At 48.3% G+C, this 27,302-nt stretch overlaps 1 protein-coding gene and 1 non-coding gene across 8 annotated transcripts in view; one reads left to right on the top strand and one right to left on the bottom strand.

Annotated features, from left to right (window-relative positions):
• The window catches only part of SLCO3A1 (solute carrier organic anion transporter family member 3A1), a 402,740-nt gene that overhangs the window by 171,569 nt on the left and 203,869 nt on the right, over positions 1-27,302 (top strand). The window lies entirely within an intron of this gene.
• TRNAC-GCA (transfer RNA cysteine (anticodon GCA)) lies at positions 7,133-7,204 on the bottom strand. The gene has a single exon. It is a non-coding gene; the product is annotated as a tRNA-Cys (tRNA).

Raw genomic sequence — 27,302 nt, 5'->3', positions numbered from 1 at the left:
ACTGCTGTCTGCCCTGGTCCCTGCAGCTTTGCTCTTGGCCTGGATGCCGCCTGCTCTCTGAGCCCACGTGACCCCAGCTCTCCCATCTGGTACACTGCCCTGAATTCCCACATAGGAGAAATCAACTTCCTGATCATCCGCTGACCTTCATTTCTAGGATGCAGACTAATAACAGCGAACCATTTCCTGTGCTTAATTACATTATTCACAGTGCTCTGCAGAGTGGGCGGTTTGGAACCCCAACCACTAATTACAGAGTAGTTGGGAAGACAAAAATGAAACAGAGGAGAAGGGTTTTGGTGGCTCTGTGAGTTGGGCATTCTGAAGCCAGAGGTAGTTCTGTTGGGTGTACAGCTATTCCTGGTCTTTGTGGGAAATTGGGTCCAGAACCCCCTATGGATACTAAATTCTGAAGGTCCCCAGGTCCCTTGGATGACCCCTGGATCCAGGGTCCCACGTCTGCAGACTCAGCCATCAGCAGATTGTAAACGTAGTACACGATCAATACACGGCTGATTGAGGCTGGTTGAGGTATGGGATTGGCAGGTATAGAAGAGTGAAAGTGTTAGCCCCTCAGTCACGTCTGACCCTTTGCAACACCATGGACTGTAGCCTGCCAGGCTCCTCTGTCCATGGGATTCTCCAGGCAAGAATACTGGAGTGGGGAACCTATCCCTTCTCCAGGAGATCTTCCTGACCCAGGAATGGAAGTGGGGTCTCCCACATTGCAGGCAGATTCCTTAACGTCTGAGCCACCAGAGAAGCCCAGGGCCCATCATATTTGGAGATTCAGGGACAGTGCCACAAGCAGTGGAAAGTGCCGGGCGTGGAAGCCACCCAGATGACATCCCAGGTCCATCACCTTATGATATGAGACTTTGGACAAGTTGTGTAACTTCCCCAAGTAGAATCATGACGCTGGCCTCATTCATTCCTTGTGAGGTTCCCTTTCTCTTTATGATGACTGTATATGAGCTAGTGTCATAAACAGCTAATGGTTGGGCGTTAAAAGCTCACATAAGAAACCCCTCTACCTCACAAAGGAAATAAAGGATAATTTCAGATCAAAACAGTATTGCCCAAGGCATTCCAACAGGCAGCTCTAGAAATGCTGCTGACCTGTGCGGTCCATGGAGGTACCTAGTGGGAGGTCAGCCTTGGATACTTAGACCAGCCTAGCTGGGGGCGTAGAGGTTTACTCTCTTCTTGTCTGTTTCTGACCCTGAATAAGAAAAGTAGTTATGCACCCTACCAGCTTTTCGTTAAAAATCTTGTACATCTTTTATATAAGGTAGGTGGGAAAAAATGTTTTGCAAAGAATATAGTACGCATTCACAATTAAAGACACAAAATAAGAAAAATCAGAAAAATCTGGACAAGTTAGAAAAAGTAGGGAGCTTCTTATTCTGATTTTCAAAAAGTCTTAAAAGCTATGGTGAGCATGACACTTCATTGAGGAACCTCAGGAAAAATTTCAGGATGCTTTTGTTTCTTCCGTTCATTATCACATTGGATGTTCTAGCTACTTAATAAGACAAGAAAAAACGGGAGTGTAAAATCAGGAAAGAACAAAGAAAATTGCCCATATTTGCAGATGATATGATTGTCAATGTCAAAATGGAGAATCTGTAAACTATTAGTAAGAAGTTTGATAGATATAAGATCTTTGTACAAAAATCAATAATGTTCCTATAGATTAACCCAAACCAAGTAGAAAAAGTTTTTTGTTGTTGTTTTAAAAGGACATTTACACCAGCAACAAAAGCCAAAAAGTACATTAGGAAAAAAATTGACAAAAATAAGCGAGACCATAATGGACAATATTATTAAAAAAAAAAAACCCATTGAAGGGCTTCCCTGGTGGCTCAGCGGTACAGAATCCACACGGGGTCCATCCCTGATCTGAGAAGATCCCACCTGCCAAGGAGCAACTAAACCCACGGCCCACAACTATTGAGCCTGTGCTCGAGAGCCCAGGAATCGGAACTACGGAGCCCGCGTGCCACAACTGCTGAAGCCCACCTGCCCCCGAGCCTGGGCTTGAGAGCCCAGGAATCGAAACTACGGAGCCCACGTGCCCTGAAGCCTCTGCTCTGCAACAGGAGAAGCCACCCCAATGAGAAGCCTGTGCACCCCAAGCAGAGAGCACCCCCACTCTTTACAACTGGAGAAGAGCCCACACAGCAAGGGAGACTCAGCACAGCTAAAAACTCAAAACCCCAAATTTAGACCTTTGAGGAAGAAAAGAACAAACCTTTAAATAGAAGTTGATTACATTAAAATTAAAACCTTCTTAATAATATACACTGAATTAAAAGGCATCATGTGAGATGATTATACCAGTCATCTGCATAATTAGTCAGGAATTAATATGCAAAATATGTGAAGAATTTCTACAAATCAGTAAGTAAAAGGTTATGCCATAGAAAAATGGGTACAGAATGAGAGCGTGGAGAAATCAGAGGCAGGAAAACTGAATGGACAGTAAGCATTAAAAATGGTCCGACTCACCAGTATGAGGCTTCCCTCATAGCTCAGTCGGTACAGAACCTGCCTGCAGTGCAGGAGACCCAGGTTCGATTCCTAGGTCGGGAAGATCCCCTGGAGAAGGAAATAGCATCCACTCAAGTATCCTTGCCTGGAGAATCCCATGGACAGAGGAGCCTGACAGGCTATAGTCCTTGGACATGACTTAACGACTAAACCACCAAAACTCACCAGTAGTCAGGGAAATGTAAATTAATAACACAGTGAGATATAATCCCACACATCTCAAATTTTGAATTTAAAATCTGGCAAAAGTTAAAATCTCAAAATACCAGGAGCTGCCAAAAAAGTTTTTCATACAATGCTGCTGGGAATGAAAATTGGGTAAAGTCACTTTGGAGAGTAAGTAGCAGTTTCTACTACAAATAACCAATTCCACATTTATAGATACACTCCAGAGAAAGTCCATCTACAGACTGATTCCAGAAGAAATCCAGCATGTGTACATGAGGAAATATATTTGTGTAACGGTGTTTGCTATAACATTCCTCGTGAGAGTTAAAAATTGAAACTGATCAAATATGCATCATTTAGGAAATGGATAAAGTATTTTGTACGTATAATATAGAATTAGTCTATAGCAATTAATGAGTTAGCTAAATCTGTATATCTTATTGCTGAGTCAGAAAAGTTGCAGTCAAGTAGTATTATGTTTATGTAAATTTTTAAAAATAGCACTTTTGTAAGAGAGAAGGAGAAATATTGTGTGACATGCCTTATATGCATAATCTAAAAAGAAATGATACAAATGAATTTATTTACACAACAGAAACAGACTCACAGACCTAGAGAACTTATGGTTACCAGAGGGGAAGGGGAAGGGATAATTAGAGAGTTTGGGATGGACACGTACACACTGCTCTAAATAAAGTGGATAACCAACAAGGACCGTAGTGTGCGGCACAGGGAACTCTGCTCAGTGTCATGTGGCAGCCTGGATAGGAGAGGGGGTTGGGGGAGAGTGGATACATGTATATGTATGGCTGAGTCCCTTCTTGTTCACCTGAAACTGTCATAACATTGTTAATCGGCTCTACTCCAATTTTTTAAAAAGTGCAAAATTTTAAAAAATGTGTGAAATAGTAGGGTTAGGGTTAGGGAAGCCTGGTGCTGCAGTCCATGGGGTCACAAAGAGTCGGACACAACTGAGCAACTGAACTGAATAACATAAGTACCAAAATTATAAAATTATACGTGGGAAAGTCATGTAGGAGATTATAAAAGCAGTCTTCCCTGGGAAGGAAAGGTGAGAGGTTTGGACCGAGCTGAAGTAAAAAGGAGGCTTCAACTCTGTCAAGTTTTCTTTAAGAAAAATAGAATGAAAAGGAGAGGCCTGAGAGCAGTAGTAGAAAATATTATCAGCATTTGTTAGATTTAACCTCGCTTGTGTCTTGGTAACTGTGTGCAGTGTTTATATGTTCAAAATACTTGTGAAAGCAGGAGCCATCAGCACCCTTCAGGTCTGCCCAAAGGAGCAGTGTGGAAATGAGTCCCTTGCTTCGGGGCGTGTCCCTGCTCACAGGGAGCTGTTATGCACGGGACGGCTGCCTGTGCCCACATGTGTACAGGCTTGTATTTGTTGATCAGCTGGTGTTGCCTTGGCAACTTGGCATGCCCTGTCATCTGCTGAACTGAGGGCAGGTGAATGACTTTGCATATCAGCTGTTTATTTCCTTCTGAGGGATTCAGTCTAAAGCAAGGGCGATCAGCCTGTCTTTTTCCCTGAGCCTTCTAAATAGGCAGAGTTTCCCTGGTGGCTCAGATGGTGAAGAATCCACCTGCAATGCAAGAGGCTCAGGTTCAATCCCTTGGTCGGGAAGATCCCCTGGAGAAGGGAATGGCTACCCACTCCAGTATTCTTGCCTGGAAAATTCCATGGACAGAGGAGCCTGGCAGGCTACAATCCATGGGGTCACAAAGTGTCGGACGCAACTGACTAAGCAACAACAATAACATGCTTTAGAGACTGCAGGGGTGAGATGCTGTATTTGCATTGTAGACCCTCTTTTCCCAACACTGGGGGCGCCACAGGGAGAGGAGGGGTGTGGGACTCAACCCCTGCAAATGTCACAGGATGCTGCCTAGTTACTGCTATAGGGTAGATTCCTATCTCTGGTTGCAGTGGTCCATGAGAACCTCCTGGCTTGACTTGCTCCTTATCCAGCGCGGACTTCCGTGGGGAGATACCAGTCCTTGCCGCTCAGCCTCCTGGGCCCGCTGGCCTGCTGTGTGCCCAGTTCTTCCTGCCTGTCCTTGTAGTGATTGAGCCCCATGCTAGGAGCTGAAGGACAGAAACTGTTGTGAGAAGGATTGAATGAATGCTGGTTAGGCTCTTGATCTCAGGTAAACCTCCAGGGAAACATCTTGGTGGGTTCAAGGCTGCATAAAGTGCCACTACATAAACATATGTACTTTAAAATATATATATTTATTTTTAATTGGAGGATAATTGCTTTACAATCTTGTGTTGGTTTCCGCCATACATCAACATGAATCAGCCATAGGTATACACATTTCCCCTCCCTCCTGAACCTTCCTCCCGCGTCCCACCCCATCCCACCCTCTAGGTTGTCACAGAGCACTGAGCTGGGCTCCCTGTGTGATACAGCAGCTTCCTATTGGCTATCTGTTTTACACGTGGTGACGTATATATTTCAATACTACTCTCTCAATTCGTCCCACCCACTCACTCCTTCCCCTGCTGTGTTCGCAATCTGTTCTCTGTCTTCCTTTCTATTTCTGCCCGGCAAATAGCTTCATCAGTATCATTTTTCTAGATTTTATATATATATATGCGCATTAATATATGATATTTGTTTTTACATGTGTACTTTTTATCAAAACAGAAGGGTTCAAATTCTTAGATTGTAAAAGCTGGTCATGTGAAGGATTTCTGGCTAACCTGACCATCCTTCCAACCAATGGTTACTGAGTTCTTTCTATCTGCCTTTAAAAATGGGAAGGTCCGAGTCCAGGGTGGTGCATGAATCCTTTTCTGTTAGCCAGGTTGGCACTTCACTCCACCCCGAGAGGCACTCAGTCAGTATAGCCCCTCTATCCCCCTTATAAGGGTCATCAGAGTGTCCCCTTTTCCAGCCACACTTCTGAGACCATCCCACAGCGCCCTTGGGTAATTGATGAGTCAGTCTTGAGCCCTTAGCTGCTAGGACTTGGGATCTTAAGCCAGTGAGGACATGGAGATTCTTAACCCGTGGGGCAGACCTGTGGTTTTCCCATCAGTATTAACCCGGATGCACATTCCCAGGGCAAGAAGGTACTGCCCTGTCACCACTGCAGACCTCAGTCCTGGTGCAAGACACCAAGAGTCGAGAGGCTTCCGATGCACTCTGCCCAGTGCCATTCTGCAAAGGCGCGTGAACAGAGCACTTGCTCCCTGTCTGGGCAGAGGGGTGCATTTTATGCGTCTGGTAACAGGTCTTAAAATTCTTTCAAGTCAAGTATTGGGAGCAGCATAGCGTGAACATATTTAATTCCTTTTCTCTTTTTATTAAGGAAAACCACTATTAACATGTAACTGGAGTCTCTTGGTCCCTATCTGACATTCTGAGAGCGTCCCTTCTTACTGGTTATAGCCTTTCAAGCAATCTTATGTGCGTGACGCACGCTTGGTAAGTGAAGAGCTGCATAGAATAGCTCCTCCCAGAAATTGATAATAGTGATTGTCTCTCTGGAAGGGTCAGGACTGGGCAGGAGACTCCGTTTTTTATTGAATATCTTGCTTGCATTTGAATTAAATTTTCCCGAAGGTGTACCGTTTTCAATTAAGTGAACTTGGTTAATTAAAAAGCTCTTTTGTTGTAAGAATGCAAGGGGTGCCTATGCTGAGAATATTGCATGTACTAAATAGAGACTCTGCACTGCCATCTGCGCTCCCGTGCCCCTGTTCCTATACTAACCAGCTTTGTGGCGGAAACAGCTACTGAAACATCTGGAGTCTAAGTTCTTGAATCTGTAAAGAGGGGGTGGGGCACTTGCCTATCCTCACAGTGTATCCTAAAGGTGGGATGAGATATGTTTATCCCTCTTTCCGTGTTTAAATTGCACTGGTAGCCTTCCTCCAGATCGCGTGTCCTTGGAGAGTGGGAAATGCTTCGTGTGCACCTTTGCATCCTTCCAGCCCCACTGCATGCTGTGTAACTTCCTGATGGGAAGGGGCCTTGTGTCGCGTTCTTTCCTGATACACCTCTGTGCCTGGAACAGTGCCTGGCGTGGTGTGGGCGCGGCGTCAGTGTTTATTCAGTGAATGCATGCGTGCGTGCGTGCTCCATAGGGATTCAACTCATGGTGCTTGAGGCTTGAACACCGATTTGCTGACATCATTTCCACACAGCCTGTCTCATCTGCAGAGTTTAGCATCAATAGATGTCCTTGGCTCCAGAGAATATACAGTCCTTTTGCTTAGTTTCCATCATCTGGCCCATCATACATTAATCTTAAGTGAAGTCGCTCAGTCGTGTCCGACTCTTTGCAACCCCATGGACTGTAGCCTACCAGGTTCCTCCATCCATGGGATTTTCCAGGCAAGAGTACTGAAGTGGGTTGCCATTTCCTTCTCCAGAGGATCTTCCCAACCCAGGGATCGAACCTGGGTCTCCTGCATTGCAGGCAGACGCTTTACCCTCTGAGCCACCAGGGAGCCACACTGATCTTGGCATCACCTAGCCCTTCTGCCTGCCAGCATTAAGCGCTGTTGGTCATGGTTTCCCTCTCATCATTCCTTCAGCAGTTGCTCTGTTATTTTCTCTGCTCTACTGATGAGGAATCCCAGAGCTTGTGGGAAGGGCTAGGGGTTGGTGAGTGAGAGCAAGACCAAACCCAGTACTGACAAGCAGCGTGAGCACCCCAGGTCCCCTGGGATTCACAGAGACAGGGCCAGAGGGTAGCATCTAGTCAGATCACAGCCCTTGCCAGTTGGCTCTGGCAGAGCGGCGCCGCGGTTGGCATCCCCTGGCAGTGCCACCCATTATCATTGCACAGCTGGGCCGGGGACCAGCCAGCTGCACGGTTCCTGTGAGAGTCATGTTCTCACCTGCTCCACAGCTGGAGCTGTCAGCCTCTATCTCAGATTCCTGATGATCATCCATATTAACTGAAATGCGCTGGATGGGCAAGTGCATTGCAGTGTGGTACCTGGGCCGCCTCGGGCACTTCATGTGAATGCAGATTCCTGGACCCTTCTAGGAGAAGCTCTAGGGGAGCAGGGTAGAGAGGCTTGGGAAGCACCAGATTTGACAAGCTCCAGATTCTGACTCATGGGAGAGGTTGACAGTTATGCTGGAGTAGAGGAGAGTCTGGCATTCAGAGCTGGCCCGACCCGAGTGTGAGTCAAAACTCTGCCACCCGCCAGCTGGGTGGCTCCGGGCATGCAACTCTGCTGGCACCTCTGTGTCTTCCTCCATATGAGAGGGATGGTGATGCTGGTGTCTGTCTCACAGAACTTCTAGGATTGAGTGAGTGTGTGTGAGGTGCCATCCGTGTGTCTGCCCTGCAACAGGCACTTATGAGTGTTAGTTGGTGACGCAGTGGTGATGTGCTGATGCTGACCACCCTGGGGGCAGAGTTTCCGTAACTCTGCTCCAGCACATCCCCAGCTCAGATGCCTGAGCGGGGATGAACTCTGGATGAATTGTGGGCCACTTTCTGACAACCTGAACAATAAAGACTAGAGACATAGCTCCTTGGATTAGCTGTCACTGTTGTCTGTGTGCCACAAACTCCCCAAAGCGATTTTCAGGGAAGACTTGACTGTAGCAGAGGATGGATGCTTTTGATTTGGAGGGAAAAAAATAAGGTTGTTTTTTTTTTTATGTGGACCATTTTTTTTTAAGTCTTTATTGAATTTGTTACATTATTGCTTCTGTTCTATGTTTTGATTTTTTTCTGCCATGAGGCATGTGGGATGCTAGCTCCCCAGCTAGGGATCAAACCTGCACCCCCTGCATTAGAAGGCGAAGTCTTAACCACTGGATCACCAGGGAAGTCCCTGATTTGGGAATATAAAGCAGCTGCAGCTGCAAAAGCATTCGCAGGAGTGTCCTCTCCTTTGCCTGTTAAATGCATTAGTCCCAGCTGAACCGTGATGATTTTTCTTATGTTAAAACATCTTTCTTTTATTTTGTGCTCTGGGAAAATCAGATTCTAGATGCATCCAAGGCTTGCATTTGAGTGCTTCCCTAAAGCAGGGGTATTTGGCAATAGGTAAAATAACATGGAAAGCGTGATACATGGTTCTGAGCCCAGAAATGTTGGAAATTTCTTTTTTGACCCCAAGTAAACAGTGATGCCTTAATTTGCTACAACTCACTAAGGTGCAGCATATTAAAGGCCAAGTTCATGAGGTTTGCATTCTGTTTACTTTAGATACAGCCTAGTTCAGTAACTAGCCCAGTTTTCTTCTGGCAATTTGGAGAGAGCAGTATACAAAATTCCAAAGAATGATTTGCTCATTTGGAGAAGGGAGCCTCCAAAATGTGATTGGTCTTTGAAAAATTAATAGAAAGCCACCAAGGTCACTCTGCAGGTTGGTCATTTGCAGGTTGGTTAAGAATCCACCTGCAGTGCAGGAAACCCAGGTTCCACCCCTGGGTCAGGAAGATCTCCAGGAGAAGAAAATGGCAACCCACTCCAGTATCCTTGCCTGGTGAATCCCATGGACAGAGGAGCCTGGCAGGCTACAGTCCGTGGGTCCGCACAGAGTCCAACATGACTGAGCGACTATAGCACCACCCCCACGTGGAAATGAACCCATCTGTGTGTTAATGCCCCTGGCTTGGAACTGCCACTAGCCCAGAGCTCAGGACTTGGGTTTGGCAGTGCAGGAATGACCACGTGTGGTCAGTTCGGGGGCAGCCAGAAATCGATGGCCCACCTGTCCCTGTCCTGAGCAGGTGCATGGGCCCATCATCACGACATCCTGCGTGGCTGCGTGTGAGTATGTTTGAACTCGTGGTGGGTCTGGGGTATAGCCCGGAGCCCGGCCTCCAGTTGTCCTCATGTTTCAAGGCAAGCCTGAGAGTGACCTGCGTGGAGGAACACGCATTAGGCTTAAGCACCTGTCTGAGCTTTGGTGCTACCTATTTAAAGGAGCGGCTTTCCAGGTGATGCTGGTATTAAAGAACCTGCCTGCCAATGCAGGAAACAGGAGAGATTCAGGTTTAGTCCCTGGGCAGGGAAGATCCCCTGGAGGAGGAAATGGTAGTCCACTCCAATATTCTTGCCTGGAGAATTCCGTGGACTGAGGAGCCTGGCAGGCTATAGTTCATAGGGTTGCACAGAGTCAGACACGACTGAAGTGACTTAGTGCATGTGCACACACACACATTTAAAGTAATCCTCAGAAATGCCATCTGCCCTGCACCTGGAAATTTGGGGGAGCTCCCACCCTGTGAAGAGTGGAGTTTGGGCTCAGTCTTGCCCACTGGGGAGCCAGTTACTAGCTAGCCCGTTTCCAGGCAACCCTGAGGGAGTTCCCAGCCTCACTTGCTGGATAATCCTCTTGTGTCTCTGTTACCCTTGCCTGTTTAAGGGTAGCCTGTCCATGTGGGGGAAAGAACACGAGCCATTGTGGTCCAGTGGTTAAAACTCCAAACGTTCAAGGCAATGGTCGGGGAACTGAGATCCCACATTCCACACAGTGCAACCTAAAAGGCAAAACAGATCTGGGTGAATCTGAATTCCACTCCTGCATGTCCTGCAGACGGAGGTGGGGACTCAGTGAAAGCCTCTCTCAGCCTCAGTTCCTCTAAGTGTCCCCTGAGAAATAAGCTGGTTAATTGGCCCTGGTGAAGATTGAAGACAATGTGTTGTATGTGAAGGCTGGTACCGTGATAACGGAAATGCCCAGTGCATCCTGTTTGCTGCTGAGTGCTCTGTGACATGCTTGGGCATGCGATGGGATAATCTGCTAATGTATTTTTTTATAAAGCCTAGAAAGCAACAATGAGAAAATGTTCAATTCAGAGGTTAATTAGGTCTGTGCTGGACCCGAGGCAGGAGATAGATGGGCCCCAGGCTGAACAGCTAGAGTTTTTCCCATGTAGATAGATGCTCCAAGATGAAGAGGAGGAGAAGCTCAGCCCTGCCCAGAAAAGGGCTAAAGAGACCTCATGTTTCTCCTTGTCAAAGTCAAGGAGACCTTCTTGACTACACAAGCGCAGAATGACTCCTTGGCAGCCAAAACGGGAGAGAGCACTACTCTGTAGTAGCTGGAGTCCGCCTACCGGTAGACCTCTTTGCTAGAATCCATCTTGCCCAAGGTATGCGCCCATACAGGGTAGGGCCTTGAGATAAACCAAATATGGATTTGTCCATATCCATCTTGCCAGGCAAAGCAAGATGACTGGCCAAAGGAGACCCAGAAGAAGTGGCCCGTATGAGTGATTCACACTCCTGTGAGGGTGTGATTCTCTCTCTGAGCTCACCTGTGTGTGTCTATTCACACATACCGTTTTCCTCCTAATCAACACTTTGCTTGTTTCACCACTTTCCATCTCTGTGGAAATGCATTTCTACAAAGCCCGCAGGCGAAGGCGTTGTCACTGACCGCTGGTTTCAGTGGCTAGGATTCCGTGCTCTCCCTGCCGTAGTCTGACTTCAGCCTCTGCACGGGAGTGAAACCCTGCTTCAAGCTGCTACAGGCCAAGGCTGCCTGAGATCGGAGTTGCATAAGAGAGTTGCCATCCTCTATTTCTTCTGCATCTGGAGGAAAGGCAGGGCTTCTCCCCATCCTAGTTATAAGAGTTGGTGGTCTTGCCGTACCAAGATCGGTGAAGAGATGACAGGAGCTTAAGATCTGTGGTATGAGCTAAGACTTCCACGCAAGCCGGATAACACAGTTTCCTTGTCAGACACAGTACATACGTGTGTGCTCAGCCATGCCTGACTCTTTGTGACCCCATGGACTGCAGACTCCTCTGCCCCTGGAATTCTCCAGGCAAGAAGACTGGAGTGGGTTGCCATTTCCTTCTCCAGGGGATCTTCCAGATGGGGATGAAACCCCCATCTCTTGTGTCTCCTGCATTAGCAGGTGGATATTTTACCACTGCGCCACCTGGGAACACATGAATGAGGTTTACTGGACTTAGTACAGCTGCTGAGTTAGGTCAAGAGGAAAGATGCTTTTCTGTTAAAGAAAAGCAGTTCTGAGTTCTTGCTGTCGACTGTCTACTGTTCAAATCAGACATATTTCTGCCCAATCCTGCCTTTCATGCTCCCAACACTCCTGTCTGTCAAGTGTTTTAAAGTACACTGACTTTTTTTTAATCCAGCTGGAAAAAAAAAAAACCACCTAAAATCAATTTTCTATTTGTTTGAAATGACTGCAGTCGTTGCTAAAGACTCAAAACGTGAGTCCCAGAGCCCCAAGAGACGAAACGCAGTAAACTTAATAAACAGGATGGATGAATTCTGTGGTGAGTCACTCATCTCTTTACTGACTACGTGTTCATTAAGCACCACATCCAGAAATGGAGTTCCCCTCTAGAGAAACTGCTAATTAAGATGCCTCTTTGAGCCCCCACGTTTATCCTCTTAGCAGTCTCTCCCTTTATTTGATCTCCGTTTCAGAAGGATGGGGCCCTTTATTTAGACGAAGTAATTTTAAAGGAAGGAGCAGAAAGGCCAATTAAATGATAGTTGGGGAATTGTGTCACCTCGAGTTATATAACTTTCCGTGTTAGATCATACTGATTAAGCACTCAAGCACGTTGTCCAAGAGTTTATAGATGAAATAAGCCACTTTCCAGCCATACCCTGGAGAGCTCAAGTGTGTGTGTGCTGAAATGTGCGGGCCAACATCATTACCCATGAATCCTTTTCTAAGTAAAGGCCTGATTCCTGTCAAAAAATTAGGAAGAGACTGCTGCTTCCCCTCAAACCTGTCTGGTTCATGTTAAAGCTGGTTGGATAACATGCAAACCCTAATTAGGTAGGCGTTGTTCTGTAGCAGAAAGTCAACAGCTTTCAAGCGTTGAGACTCGGAGCTTGAGCTGACAGCATGCAGGGCACATGGCTGGGATATGAGGCTGGGGGAGCCTCTCTTACACTGAGCCCCTGAAGCCCCCAAGTAGGAGGTATGTGAGAGAGGAAGAAAGGGTGTCAGATGTAGTTTAAGGCCAACACAAAGGAAGGGGCGTTGTTTTGAATAGGGAGACTGTGGTGGGGGATTGCCTGGGAATGAGTCACAGAACCTCTTCAGGGAGGTGCAAGGAAAGCAGATTATTATTTTTTTTCATTATTTATTTATTTCCCTGGTGGCTCAGACAATAAAGAATCTGCCTGCAAAGCAGGAGACCTGACTTCGATCCCTGGGTTGGGAAGACCCCCCTGGAGAAGGGAATGGCTACTCACTCTAGTATTCTTGCCTGGAGAATCCCATGGACAGAGAAGCCTGGTAGGCTACAGTCCATGGGGTTGGAAAGAGTCAGACACCACTGAGTAACTAACATTTTCACCTTCATCTGTTTAATTAATTAATTTTATTTTTGGTTGTGCCAGATCTTCATTGCTACACGAGTGCTTTCTCCAGTTGCATCGAGTGGGGGCTACTCTCTAGTTGGCGTTGTACAAGCTTCTCATTGCATTGTCTTCTCTTGTGAAATGTGGGCTCTAGGGTGTGGTTGCAGGCTTAGTTGCCCTGCGGCATATGGAATCTTCCCAGACCAGTGATCAAACCCGTGTCCTCTGCCTTAGCAGGCAGATTCTTATCCACTGGGCCACTGGGGAAATCTGAGAAATGGATTATTTTAATTGGTGGTAAGAACCTCTCACAGATTTTTTGGAAGCCTTGGGGTCAGCAGGATCTTCTGAAAATCAGAACTGATTGGAGTGGGGATGGAGGGGTGGAGGGAAGGAAGGTGCTACATTAGTTTTTCCTGTTCTGTAATTTTTGAGGTATCACAAGTTAAATGTACTAAAATAAGCCCTGAAATATAAAACAAGGCTATTCTGAGGTCAATATGAATATTTTACCCAAATGATGGAGATTCAAGCTCTCCTGGTGTGCAATGTACTAGTTCATAAAGAGTGCAAGGTTATTTATTTTCTAAATCTTTGAAAGAATCTCTCTAAGAAGTAGGTTGGTGGCTTTATTTTAAAAAATGAGCTGCTGTGCATTTTTAAAATGTTCGCCTGTTTTGCTGTCAGGCCTTAGTTGCAGGGTCTTTGCTGCCCTGACTCTGTGGCTGTCGCACGAGCTCAGCAGTTGCAGCAAAGTTTAGTTAGTTGCTCCACAGTGTGTGGGATCTTAGTTCCTGGGCCAGAGATCAAACCCCCGACCCTGTGTTGTAAGGTGGATTCTTAACCACTCAGCCAGCAGGGAAGTCCTGAAGTTGGTGCCTTTAGGAGAGAAGCCAGATTGACAGCCGTTAGGGGTTTGCCATTCCTGAACTACTGGGCCATGTATCCAGTCTCCAGCGGGACCACAGAGGTTGCCTTTGATAAAGAAATCAGCTCACTGAACCAGACCACCCCATTGCTGATACCATTCTTTGAATGAACTGGGCAACCCCATGCTTGGTCCACAAATGGCTCGTGTACAAAATCTTGAAGGATTTTTCCGTCACTGCAAATGCATGTGCGCTCACACGCACACACACACACACACACTTTGGAGCCTTGGAATTAGAAATGGGTCCAGCTGAACCCGGGCCCAACAACAGAGAACTCCTTGGAGCTCATCTTTCCAGAGGAACACAGAGTGGGATTTACATCCAGGCTTCCCCACCTGAGGGTGCAGCACCCCGAGAGCAAGTCAAGTTTTCTTTCTGAATTCCAGTTTGCTCTTCTTTAAAATCACGATGCTAGACTCATTTTGTATGAGTTTGTGATGATAAAGTAATATTTATGGAGTACCTAGCTGAGTGGCATGGGCATGTGTGCCGAGTCCCTTCAGTCATGTCCGACTCTTTGCAACTCCATGAACTGTAGCCCACTAAGTTTCTCTGTGCCTGAAATCCTCCAGGCAAGAGTACTGGAGTGGGGTGCCATGACCTCCTCCAGGGGATCTTCCCAACCACATACAGTAAGCTAAAAAACTATAGTTAACATTTTTCATTTTAAATACTTTGACCCATGACCTCCTTTCTAAGCTAGTTCATTAAAATGATCTAAAATGGACAGGTTTGGAGAGTCAATATTGATAGGAAAATAATGAGTTAGGTTTAAAATTCTATGTTCAAGTTGGTAGAACATAGAGTATATATATATATATATATATATATATATATATATACACATATATATATATATACACACACAGAAACACATATGTAACATTTGTAATAAGTACCAATTGTTGTCTCAATGATACTTTTCAATGAAAATTGACAAATGTGATTATTATGCATAGAAAACAGCTAATATGAACATTTATATGCTAAGTGCAGGTGTAAAATTGAAACTAAAAGTGAATATTTTTGTAAAACCAATCTGCTTTGGATAGCACCACTTATGGTCAAGGAAGGCCAGTAAATTCCCTGCCTATCTGAAAGAGAAATGCTGTAGCTGTAGAGACTCTATTTGGAGAGATTTTATGGATTTCTGGATTTCTGATGTGTAAAATGAGTTTGTACCATGTCATAGATGGAGTCATTTGTAGGGAGAATGAAAAATGTATTCCTTCTGATATCTCTCTTTTTTTTGCAGTGACATTTGTATACCATGACATTTCTCTGCTCCAACTTATTTTCCTTCTCAGTGACCCCAACCATCATCCAAGGGCAAGTCCAGGGCTGCCCATTGCCCCAAATTTTGTGCTCTACTGAACCATCTGCTGAGTTACAGTTGGGAAGTCTGTGAACCTTTAAGTCTCGCCATCAGTGTTTTCAAGAGAGACAGCTCTGGAATTGAAAGAAACAAGAGCCCGTTCTCCAGGGCTGTATGTGGGGGCCCACAGTTCCATCTTGGAGAGCGCGTGCAAGATGCCCTGGGCCCTGCCCCGTCTCCATCTGTCTACCACTTTGGGGTCTGGTTAGGCAGCTCGGGCTCTGAACAGTGCCCTGAGTTAAATTCTTCCAGTTTACTCCGTCTCTGGGCCTTGCTGGCCCATTTGATATAGTTTCCAGCAGGGCTTTCTGCCTCTTGGGCAGCTGTGCAGTGAGTTAACCAGGCACTGGAGTATCAGGAAGAGAGCGTATTTTGACCCAGACCCCGCTGTGAGTTGGGCTCTGCCACCATGAGCCGTGTGATCTGGGGCAGGTCTCAGAATGTCTACAGGGCTCTCTTTTTCTCCAGTTTGAGTAACAGTACCCACCTCCTTCAAAGGGATCTTCTGAACTCCAAACAGATGGTACAGGGAAAGGCTTCCCAAAAGACTCCTCAAAGTTTCCTTAATGTTAGCTCCTTGGGAGCTGTAATGAAGACTTGGAGGCTTTTGCTAAGTTGTGCCCAACTTTTTGCAATCCCGTGGACTGCAGCACGCTAGGCTCTGCCCTTCATCATCTCCGGGAACTTGCTCAAACTCATGTCCACTGAGTCGTTGATACCATCCTACCACCTCATCTGCCGCCCTCCTCTGCTTCTGCCCTCAGTCTTTCCCAGCATCAGGGTCTTTTCCAATGAGTCAGCTCTTCGTATCAGGTGGCCAAAGTATTGGAGCTTCAGCATCAGTAATTCCAGTGAATATTCAGGGCTAGGGACCTATGCCAAAATGGCCCCAGAAACTTATTCTACATGTGCTTAGTGCAGGTAGGCAAGTGATGAGAGAAGAGGAATGTGCTTTAAAAACATGTGCAAGGACTTCCCTGACTATCCAGTGATTAAAAACTCCATGTTCCCAATGCAGGAGGATATGGGTTCAATCCCTGGTTGGGGAACTATGATCCTGCATGCTACAAGGCATGGCAAGATATTGAATGAATGAATAAAGAGACATGCATTCCACAGAGGCCTTTTCCACATTCCTGTTCTCGTGGAGAGGGGTACAGGACCAAGGTGACTTGTGGAAAAGAGGCACCCTGCAGGCTGGATTCCTCCAGGCTTTGGTCTCTCCTTGCCACCTCCCCCTCCTCCTGGCAGCCTAGAGGGCAGAGAGGTGGTAGATGAGGGAGGAGGTTCCCCCTGAGCCTATAAAACCACCACCTGATGCTTGATGTCCTTACTTCTCTTTGTTACCCCAACACTCAGCTCAGGACCCCAGAAAACGTTTGTGAGTTATGGGGTATTAGTGTACAGAGCAGATGCTCAAATGATTTGATCTATCTGTCCCGTGTTGCTCTAAAGTGTTTCAAATAATACTTCTCTAGGAAGGGACTTCATTAAAACAAAAACAACAAATAAGCTTGATAAAGGTTGCTTTTGGAAACTAAGGATGTGCATGAATGTGGTAAAGGTCCTGACAAGTTCTATGCCAAAAAACCAGCTCAGTGCCATTTAACCCAGAGTTTCCCAGCTTCACTGTGATCTGGGAAACTTTTTTTCCCTTGTTCGCATGCATGTTGGGAGCCACTCATCAATGGCATATTGATTGGAATTCATGTACAATCCTCAGTCCTCATACAGTTACATATAATTGCTAGGCTTCTGTGTAGACATTTGCTTCCATTATGGTCTATTGTCCTCCCTGGCTGCAAAATGAACTTCACCTAACGTGTCGCCGCATGCTTTGTTGCTGATGTCAGTGGGGACTGAGTGTTTAGCTAGGGTCATTTCTCCACTTCAGAAGCCCTGCTGATCTCTTTGCGTGATGACCTGTTAGCTGCCTTGAGCCTCAAGTCAGTTGTAAATGATGGGACAAGACCCCCTTGGCAGTCCCAGAGAGGCCCTGATGACTTTAATAGCTGTTCCTGTAACTTTGTTGTGAAGATGCATCCAGGATGGGCCCCTACCTCTTCCCAGCCTCCTTACCTGTCCCCCTGCTCCTACTCACTCTGTCCCACTTGGACCATCTCAGTAGCTGCCTAACCAGACTGTTCCCAGCACAGCAGCCCGGGGGTCCTGCAAACACGCAAGTCAGATCAAGTCACCCCAATACAGTATCCTAGAAACACGAGTGTCCTAATGATGAGCGGAGTCCCTGCCACCCTCCCAGTCCCCCATCCTGCTACGATTTCCCCCAGACTCCTCACTCTTAGAATGCTCCCAGCAGGGTCCAACCGTGTGAGCTTTGCATTTTCTCTCCCTTCTGCCGGAAGACAAATGGCTTGCCTCCTCTCCTACTTCCAATGTCTGTCTGATGCCATCTTAGTGGTAGGGCCTGCCTGTGCTGCCCTGGTTTATTCACCGCAGCAGTGGCTCTTGTTGGACAAGTGAGTTTTTAGAAAGAAACACATTCCTAGTAACTCCTTGCTAGGAGCTCTCTGACCTCAGCCTAACCAGGTAATAACAGGAATGCCCTCACCACATGCCTCACTGTGGTTAAAACAGCAGCCCTCCCCCACCCCACCCCCTTCCCCCATAGTTAAACTCTACCCTCCTCCCTGCATCTTCCCCCTCTCAACACCCATCAACACGTGCTGTCTTTATCCATTGATGGTTTATTGTCCCCTCTCCCCGCGGGGGTGTCTGCCGACGCAGGACCTGGTTCCCCAGCTCTAGCACTGTGCTTGTCGCCATGTCGCCTAGGCAGACCTTGGGATCTGGCAGTTCAATGGATGAATAAGAGCCACCCCCCATCCTTCATGAGTGATGCTACTGGGACGAGTTACATGCACGGGGTTTTGAGCATCAGGGCACTTTCCAGGCTGTGCGCTGCTCCTCCTGGTGGCTTTTCCCAGGTTCAGAGGCTGCTGCTTCTGAGTCAGGTTGTTCCAGCTGCAGCCTGGTGAGAGCCGCAGCCTCAAAAGCGCATGGGTAGGGACCGGGGGGAGGCTGGTGAGCAGAGACCATCCAGGGGAGAGGAGGCTCAGAGCAGAGTCCACAGAACTGCTGGCCCCTCCCCATCCCTTTCAGTGGTTTTCCTTTCATAATATGCTTTCTGCAGGCATGCTTTTTGGCCAGAGTCTGTCCTTGTTGCCTCTTAACACATACCATCGCACTTTAATCTTCTCCTTTACAAACCTGAGATTGCAGTGGTTTGCACCTAAGCAAACAGCTCACCACTGAGGGGGCCACTTTGATAAACAGAGCAGAAAAGGGCTTAGTCTTTCCAGGCCTCAATTACCTTGCAGTGAAATGAGCAAAACTGAAGTGAAAGCTGGAGACTTCCCTGGTGGTCCAGTGGCTCCTCCGATGCAGGAGGCCTGGGTTCGATCCCTGGTCAGGAAACTAGATCCCACGTGCCATAACAAAGATTTCACAGGCCACAACAAAGATCAGAGATTGTACAAAGATCAAAGATCCTGCTTGCCACAACTGAGACTCGGCACAGCCAAATAATATTTTTTTTTTTTTTTTTAAGTAACGGCTGCCAAGGGCCCCTCATGTCCTGGACATTCCATTATTCTAGGAATCAATTATCTCTAAAGCTTGGGACCGCCTGTCATTCATTCCATGCTCAGCCTAGTAAATGGCAACTATGTCCTAGTAAATGCCTAAGAAATGGCAACTATGTCCAAAGATGCTGGTGGTCTTGGGGAGAGGACTTGCCACCACCTGTTTGGCTCTAGAAATGGTTCAGTTCCGAGACTAGGGCTGCAGTGAAGGACCTCATCCAGGTAGAAGGGACCGCCTGTGATGGAGGCACTTCTGAGTTCAGGCTGTGGAGTTGTTTCTACTCTTGGCCCCGCCAGATTGAAGTGCAAGCAAATTCAGAGAAGCCCCAGGTGGTCAGAGAAAATGCAGAAGAATCACAGATGAATACAAGCCTGAAGAATTTTGGAGAAAGCCGTTATGAGAAAGAAGATGCATTTGTCGGACTTAAAGGTACAGCTCTGGTGGCAGCTCATTGCCCAAAGCTGTCACAGACAGTAAGCGGAGGCTGGGTCATTCTGGGTCCCACAGCCTGTGGCCCCACAGTTCTGACAGCTCAGCTTCCATGGCTGGCCAAAATTTTGTCTTTCTCTGCCCGCCGAAGATGGATAAAAATTACGGAGAGAGAGTTGAGAGGAAATAGAAAGGTGGCTATAATTCTTGGCTGGCAGAGAGGGAAACAGAGTAGGCTTATGCCTCAAGAACTGCGCCCTCCCCACTCCATGAGGATTCCAGGGGCTGATACAAGATGAGGGGTCGCAGTCAGGAGTCAGCGATGAGGAGCAAAGGTGTCCGCATCTTGATTTCTTCCTCTTGCACGGTTTCAAAGGCAGTCATAGGCTGTATCAGTAACCCAGTAGGCGAGGCTGGCAGTTCGTGGCTCTGTGGCCTTCGTTCTGATACGTAACTGCAAGGGGAAGGCTGTTGTCAGGGTCAACACCAGATATGGGATGTATTAGCACAGAGTCCCTGGTGACTCAGGTGGTAAAGAATCTTCCTGCAATGCAGGAGACCAGGGTTCCATCCCTGGGTTGGGAGGATCCCCTGGAGAAGGGAATGGCAACCCACTCCAGATTTCTTACCTGGAGAATCCCGTGGACAGGGGAGCCTGGTGTGTTACAGTCCATGGGGTCGCACAGAGTCGGACACGACTGAGCGACTAACACACCGAAAAATGGGTGAGAAGTGTGGCTCCTGCAGTTATGGGGCAGAAAAGCAAGCTTCGTTACAGACATGCGGCGTGAAGAGCAGTTAAAAAAAAAAAAAAAAAAAAAAGCTGGGAATGTTCAGGCCTGCCCACTGTTCTCTTTGTTCTCAGGAAAAGGAAAGAAAAAAAAACCTCATTTTTTTTTCTTTCCTTTTCACCGCAACACTTCCAGAAGGACTAGTGTCCCTGCCAGGCTGGAGAAAAAGAGGGAGCCTCTCTGTACGGGGTTCCTGCCCAACAGAGCTTCAAGCTAGAGGAGAGAGCAGCTCTTCCAGACTCCCTGAGGAGGGCCAGAAGGGGCCTGGCTCAGAACAAAGGGACTGTGAATTCCAATGTCAGATTCCACCATTGACCTCGGTGTAAACTGAGGCAAGCCCCAAAAGATGAGCTGCTTCAGGATTTGTGGAGGAATTGGAGCTTGGGACAAGCAAATGGAAGCAAGCGACAGGCCTGTCGCTGAGGTTTTGGGACACAGGTTGTGTTTATGGGCAGGGACCATAAAGACAGGGGAGTTCAGGTTCGAGTCAGTTAAAGCTGAAAACAGAAACCAGTCTTGAAAATATCCAAAGCTGATCAGACCAGTCCCGCCACACAAAGGAAACTCAGTTCAGCCTGCTTGATGAGACCGGCCCGCCCTGGGTCATCTCTCATTTATGACTCCGGCAGGACTTCCCAAGGTTGATAAGAAGGTTGATTGCAAGGTTGATTGCGGATCGTCCAGAAAATTCCACAACTATCATTTCTCTGTAAACCAGGCATTTACTTGAAATCAGTCTGAGTCCTTCAGTTTTGTTTTCCTGAGGACACAAGAATGAGGTTCTGCATTTTATATTCTCTGGGTCTACGTTAAGTTGAAATTCTTTCTCATTTTTAACTCATCAGCTCTCTCGGCAGTGCAGGGTATTTGGTATGCTTGTCCCCATTTCACAGATGGGAATGTGGAGACTCCCGGATGTGAATCTTGCCTTACACAAATGCTACTGCTAGCGAGCATGAGTATTTCACCCCTCTGATATTTCCAAGATGCATGGCCTGTACTTTGGCCAGGTGCTATGTTGGCTGCTGCCTTGATGGAAGGGGGAGTGAGATGTGATCCCAAGCCTGAATGCCATCTATGGCAGAGACCTCACTGTGGCAAAAGGCCGGATGGTGGATGGTGTGAGTTTTGTTCCTGTGATCTGATATGCTCCAGCGAGCCCTTAACTGGTGAGGCAAGCCCAGGTCACCACCTGAGTGGGACTGTACTTGTCAGCTAAGGACCTAAACTATTAAGAATAAGCAAAAGGTCATTTCCAGTGAGACAGAAATTGCCACTTAAAATCAAACTTCATTGCTGTTGTTCAGTCGCTCAGTCCTGTCTGACTCCTTGCAACCCCACCAACTGCAGCACGCCAGGCTTCCCTGTCCTTCACCACCTCCTGGAGTTTGCTAAAACTCATGTCCATCGAGTCGGTGATGCCATCCAACCATCTCATCCTCTGTCATTCCCTTCTCCTCCTGCCTTCAACCTTTCCCAGGATTGGGGTCTTTTCCAATGAGTCAGCTTTTCACATCAGGTGGCCAAAGTATTGGAGCATCTGTCTTGGTTTCAAATCCCACCAAGACATGGACCCATCATACAATTATGGCATCTGAAAAGCTCTTCAAAGATCCCCCTTGGCAGGAGGATGTTGGGGGAGGGTTTGGACTGGACCTGCCCCCACACAGCGCTGTGACCTTGGACAGGACGCTGAGCCTCTCTGAGGCTTCGTTTCTCACCTTGTCGAATGGCATAAGAATAGTGCTTTCCTGGGACTTCCCTGGTGGCCCACTGCTTAAGACTCTGCCTTCCAGTGCAGGGGATGTGGGTTCACTTCCTGGTCAGGGAAGTAAGACCCCACGTGCTATGTGGTGTGGCCAAAATTTAAAAAAAAAAAAATAGCGCTCTTAGTGTTTCCTGATGGATGACAGAGACTGGGCCGGGATTGAGGTGGATACTGTACTAAAAGATTAGGCCTGCTGGAGGTGCACCCTCCAAATAGAAACAGAGATGGAGAGGCCTCATTGGGTCCCCTGCTGTGTTTTCAATACCTGCTCCCAAGAGTCCAGCTGAGGCCTCCTCATCTCCCCCCACACCCGGGCAGAAGTTTCAGCATGCTGCCCTTTGAGCCTGCCAGGGTAGACACATATGGAGGAAGGTCAGTGCCTTTGTTACCTCCTCATTAGAAAACACCCTGATGCTGGGAAAGATTGAAGGCAGGAGGAGAAGGGGATGACAGAAGATGAGACGGTTGGATGGCATCACCGACTCGATGGATATGAGTTTGAGCAAGCTCCGAGAGATGGTGAGGGACAGGGAAGCCTGGCGTGCTGCAGTCCATGGGGTCACAAAGAGTCAGAGACGACTGAGCGACTGAATGACAACAAAGCAAAAGGAGGGGACATAGAAGCTGTTGGGCAGCTCTCCCCAGGCTCCTGCAGTTCGCAGGCTGTGTGTGTGGGCAGCTGGCTGCCCACTGATTCTGCTAAGTGCCGCCCGGGTATGAGCCAAACACCTGGGCCCGGATGTGAAGCGTGGGTGCAGAGAAGCTGGGAAGGTGCTGGAGTGAAACCTGGTTCTCTTTGGAGGCCTTCGGGTTAGGGTTTCTTTCCAGGCCGGAAGTTTCAATTACAGCCGTAATTGATTGCTATTATGGGCACTGAACTGTATTTGCCCTGGGCCCTGGAAACAGGAAATCAGCCAGGCCTATTAGAAGTGGTGTGCAAACAGCTCTCCGAAGAAAAAGAGACTTCATGGTTCAAGAGCAGTGGGCGAGAGCCAACCTGCCCTCTCCTCCATCCTGGGTATGGAAGCATCCGCTTCCTTTGCTGCGTTCACCCTCAGACACTTCCTTCAGAAATCTGTAAAACTTACTGAATGCATAGTGTGCCGGGCTCTGAGCTGGAGGCAGAGGGGGAAATGGAAACTTACCCAACACTGACCTTCTTTGTAGAGGGATCCGGGTGGGGGGCGGGGCCCAGGCCCAAAACATGCTGGGAACTCAGCAGCATGGCCTGATGGAGGACAGCAACGGGAGGATGGAGAGGGGAGGAGGGGGAGCAGGCGGCCAGGAGCTGACGTGCAGGAAACAGACCTGGCTGATGGGTAGGTTCCAGGGGGAAGAGGTCCACAGTCCAGGGGGCAGGCCCCCCCAAAGGCCTGATGCGCTCTGATTCGGTTCCGTGTTTAAGAAGACACAGCAGACAGATGCCTCAGAAAGTGGGAAATATTTGAAGTCAGGGGAGCAGCAATGTCTAGATCCAGGTGGAGAACCATCTGGAGTGGCATATGACAAGCTAGGTCCGTCCTCTGGGGGCCGGGCCACGCAGAAGCTAGGCCAGGGGGTGAGCACTTGGGTGGATGTCCTGCTACTAGATGGAGTCTTGCACACATCCCGCGAGTAGGCTGGGGTCCAGGGCAGCTTCTATCCCTGAGGGAGAGCTGGAATGCTAAGCTAGCAGAAAGTTGAAGCAGAAGCCAACTACTGCTTGATTCTACTCCTCTGTGAGATAGCAGGTGAATGGGGTGCCCCATGACATTGGGGCACTGCTCCTGTATTCCAGCTTTAAGTCTAAGTCTTGTCCCTGCTTGCTGGTCAGGCTGGCATGCCTGACCACTTCTGCTCATGAGCCAGGGAGGGCCTGAGCTTGTAGGGAAAGTGAAAGAAAGTGTTAGTCGCTCAGTCCTTTGTGACCCTATGGACTATAGCCCTCCAGTCTCCTCTGTCCATGGGATTCTCCAGGCAAGAATACTGGAGTGGGTTGCCATTTCCTTCTCCAGGGATCTTCCCAACCCAGGGATCAAACCCAGGTCTCTTGTATTGTGGGAAGATTCTTTACTGTTTGAGACACAAGAGAAGCCCCTTGGGTGGAAATGGCTTCTGAAACAGTGGCCAGGAGACCTCATGAAGGCAGGAGCTGAAAGTTTACTGGGAAAAATAAGACGTAAGCAAAGGGCAACTGGAAGAACTCTGATGAGTTGGCACATGAGTAATGACCAAGTGAATTGAGAAGCCCTTGCTTGTTGGAGGGTTGAAGGACAGCAGGAAAGGATTTCTGGCAGGGATAGTTCCAGGAAGGGCTGAAGTTTCAGCTGGGCCTTAGAGGAGGGAGGGGAACATTCTAGACAGGAATGCAGTGTGGAAGAGGCCCAGGTGCGGAAGGTTGGGAGATAGCAAACCACGTTCGGATGTTGCAGGTTTGTGGGATGTGATGTGGAGAGGCTCCGAAGGTCAAGGGAAGGACATGGTCCTGACCCCATGGGACTCTGGTGTTTATAGGTGGATGTGATAATAGCATCAAGCATGCTACACTGTGGGGCACTGGGTGGAGAGCAGCCCAATGGGAAGAGCTGCTGCATGGGCCAGAGAATGAATCAGCAAGGGTCTGGATGAGGAGAGAGGAGTAGAAACGGAGAAGGGATGGACTCCAGAGATTTATCAAAGCGAGAGAGGAGGAGACTGGGGGCAAAGTCCATGCAGACTGAGCGGCAAGTGGTCACAGTCATAAGAGGAGGAGGAGATTAGGAGAAAGCAGTGAGGAGCTCTGAGCAGATGGATTGACGGTGGCCACAGGCATCTGAATGTTGATATCTCAAGGTGAGTTAAATGAGGTTAAGCGGCAGAAAAGGTTAGACCAGGTTGTATATTTGAAAATCTCTACTATGGCATAGATCTCACATAGATGCAGCAGAGACTGCTTGCTTTGAAGAGTATAGAAGGGGAATACAGCCACTCGATACCAGGTGTGATGGGCCAAAGAAGGAAAGTGAAAAGTGAAAGTGTCAGTCCCTCAGTCATGTCCAACTCTCCAGCTATAGCCCACCAGGCCCCTCTGTCCATGGAATTCTCCAGGCAAGAATAAGAAGCAGCTAAAGGAAAAATCCAGAGTTAAGAGGGAGCCATGCAAAGCAACGAGGTGCCATTTGCAAAGAGGGACAGTGTCCAAAGAAGAAAACATCAAGCGTGAGCAGTTTCAGCTGCTGCTGGGGGATTAGAGGAAATGAAAATCCATTTCTAGTTATTAGAACTGACACCTCAAAGGTCTAGATCAGCAGTCTCCAACCTTTTTGGCATCAAGAACCAGTTTTGTGAAGACAGCTTTTCCAAGGACAAGGAGAGAGAGGCAGTGGTTTGGAGTGATTCAAACACATTACATTTATTGTGTACTTTATTTCTATCACCATTACATCAGCTCCACCTCAGATCATCAGGCATTAGGTCCCAGAGGTTGGGACTCTTGGTCTAGAGGATGTTTGAGTATGTTGTTTCCATGGAGTCAGAGGAGCTGGGGGTTAAGGAGGTGGTAGTAACCTTAAGGATAGTGGGGGGGAAAGAGTGGGTGGTATTGAGAATAGCCTAGGAAAGGATGCAGAAGGGTCACTAAATTTGCAAAGCTGAAAGTGAGACCAAATTATGTTCCCTGATGCAGAGGAAGATGAGTTGAACAGGTTGGAGAGAAAGGAGTCCTGCAGGAAGTGTGTTCTGAAGATGCCGTGAGCAGGGAGTTTATCCTTTGAAGGGCAAAGACATCGGCATTCTTAGAGGCTGGGCAGTAGAGGAAATGGGATCCAAGTGAATATTTGGGGGTGCAGAGGGCTGAAAAGGGGGTTCTTGCACCAAATAGCCACTGCCTTCTTAGAAACAGGCAAGGAGAGAGTGGTGGCTGTGGGTGGTGGGGGAGGGTGAGAGAAGGCAAGAGGGGGATTGGCTCAGGAATCCGTGAGGGGAGAGAGAAGGGGGAAGCAAGCCCCAGGGATGCATGAAGCTCATCGTGATGGATGGTCAGGAGAAAGTCCACAAGGGATGGTGAACTGAGTTCTTGTTCCACCAGACCAGGCTGGAGGCTTCCAGAGGGCTAGGTGAGCCTGGGATGCACATGGACCAGCTGAAGCCCAGGGAGAGGCCCCAGACGATGCAAGGTTTGGAGAAACTGGAAGGGAGCTTCTTGAAGGAGGGAAGCTAAGCAGATGATGGGAAGAGCAGCCAACGGGGAGGAGAAGGGGGATGCAGGGGAGAGGACCACAGAGATGGAGCAGAGAGGGTGGTGGTGTGGGTCAGGGCTGTGCAGGGGCCGACACAGAGCCAGGTGGGAGGGACCAAGGCTGAGGGGGCTGAGACCCACAGGCAGAGCTGAGAGGTGCGAGGCCAGGCCTGGGGAGGGGGTGTGTGTGGGGGGGTGTAGTCAGGAAGGCGTTGACTGGGGGTCATTGCTTCCATTTTACCAGCTCTGCTGCTAGGTAGCTGTGTGGCCTTGGGCAGGCTGCTTGCATTTGCTGGAGAAGGGGCTCCTGTCAGCATCATTCCTTACATCTCTCGGGCCCAGAGGTACCCTGGAGGGGCTTCAGAGTGGCGGCCAGGGATGCTCTTCACAGCCAGGGCCGCACCCCTTACAGCCTGGCTCCCATCCCGTCCCTGCCCTCACAAGCCTTGCTCATGGTGTCGGGAGCAACAGCAGGCAGGCAGCACCTCGCAACGTGGCCCCTCACCTGCTGCAGGAATCGGTGGCTCTAGATTTCACAGCTGGGTTTAAATTAGTGCCCTTCATCAACCTTCCCCTGGCAGGTAAGCCAAGGACCCCAGAGTGAGTCAGGAAAAGTGAGGCAGGAGTGAGGGTGATGGCGAGGAGTCCCAGGGCAGGGGTGCCCCCGGCATCCTCCAGCTCTGAGCCCGCCAGTCTCTGATCCTATGCGCTCAGACCCTGCGGCTGTCGGGTGCCCCCCACGCGCCCCTCAGTGACAGCAATGTGACTGCAGCATCCCGGCCTGGAGACAAGGCACCGTGTGGGGACATTTTTTCCCGGGAGGCTATATTTAGAGTGCTTCAGCTGAACTGCCGCTGTGAACTGTACGTCTTAAGTAGCGGTGTGTGCGTCATTAACAAGGCTGCAGGTGTGCGCATCCTGGGAGGGCTGACGCTGTTCCTAACAGGATGGGCGTCTATGGGCTGCTTCCTTTAGGAGTGTGTGCTACCTTCATGTATTATATCTAACTCAATAAATGGAAGCTGTATCCCTGGATGTGAGAGTCAAACCTTCAAACCTGGGCTCTGCTACTTAACAACTGTGTGACCTTGGGCAAGCTCTGTACTTGACCTCTTTCTCAAACCTCAGTCTACTCATCTGTAAGTTGGGATGAAGGGCCAATTCATTGGGAAAGAGGCTGATG

The sequence above is a fragment of the Ovis canadensis genome, chromosome 18 (assembly GCF_042477335.2).
Source record: "Ovis canadensis isolate MfBH-ARS-UI-01 breed Bighorn chromosome 18, ARS-UI_OviCan_v2, whole genome shotgun sequence".
NCBI classification, from domain to species: domain Eukaryota; kingdom Metazoa; phylum Chordata; class Mammalia; order Artiodactyla; family Bovidae; genus Ovis; species Ovis canadensis.
This window is presented reverse-complemented; position numbering and strand designations above follow the sequence as displayed.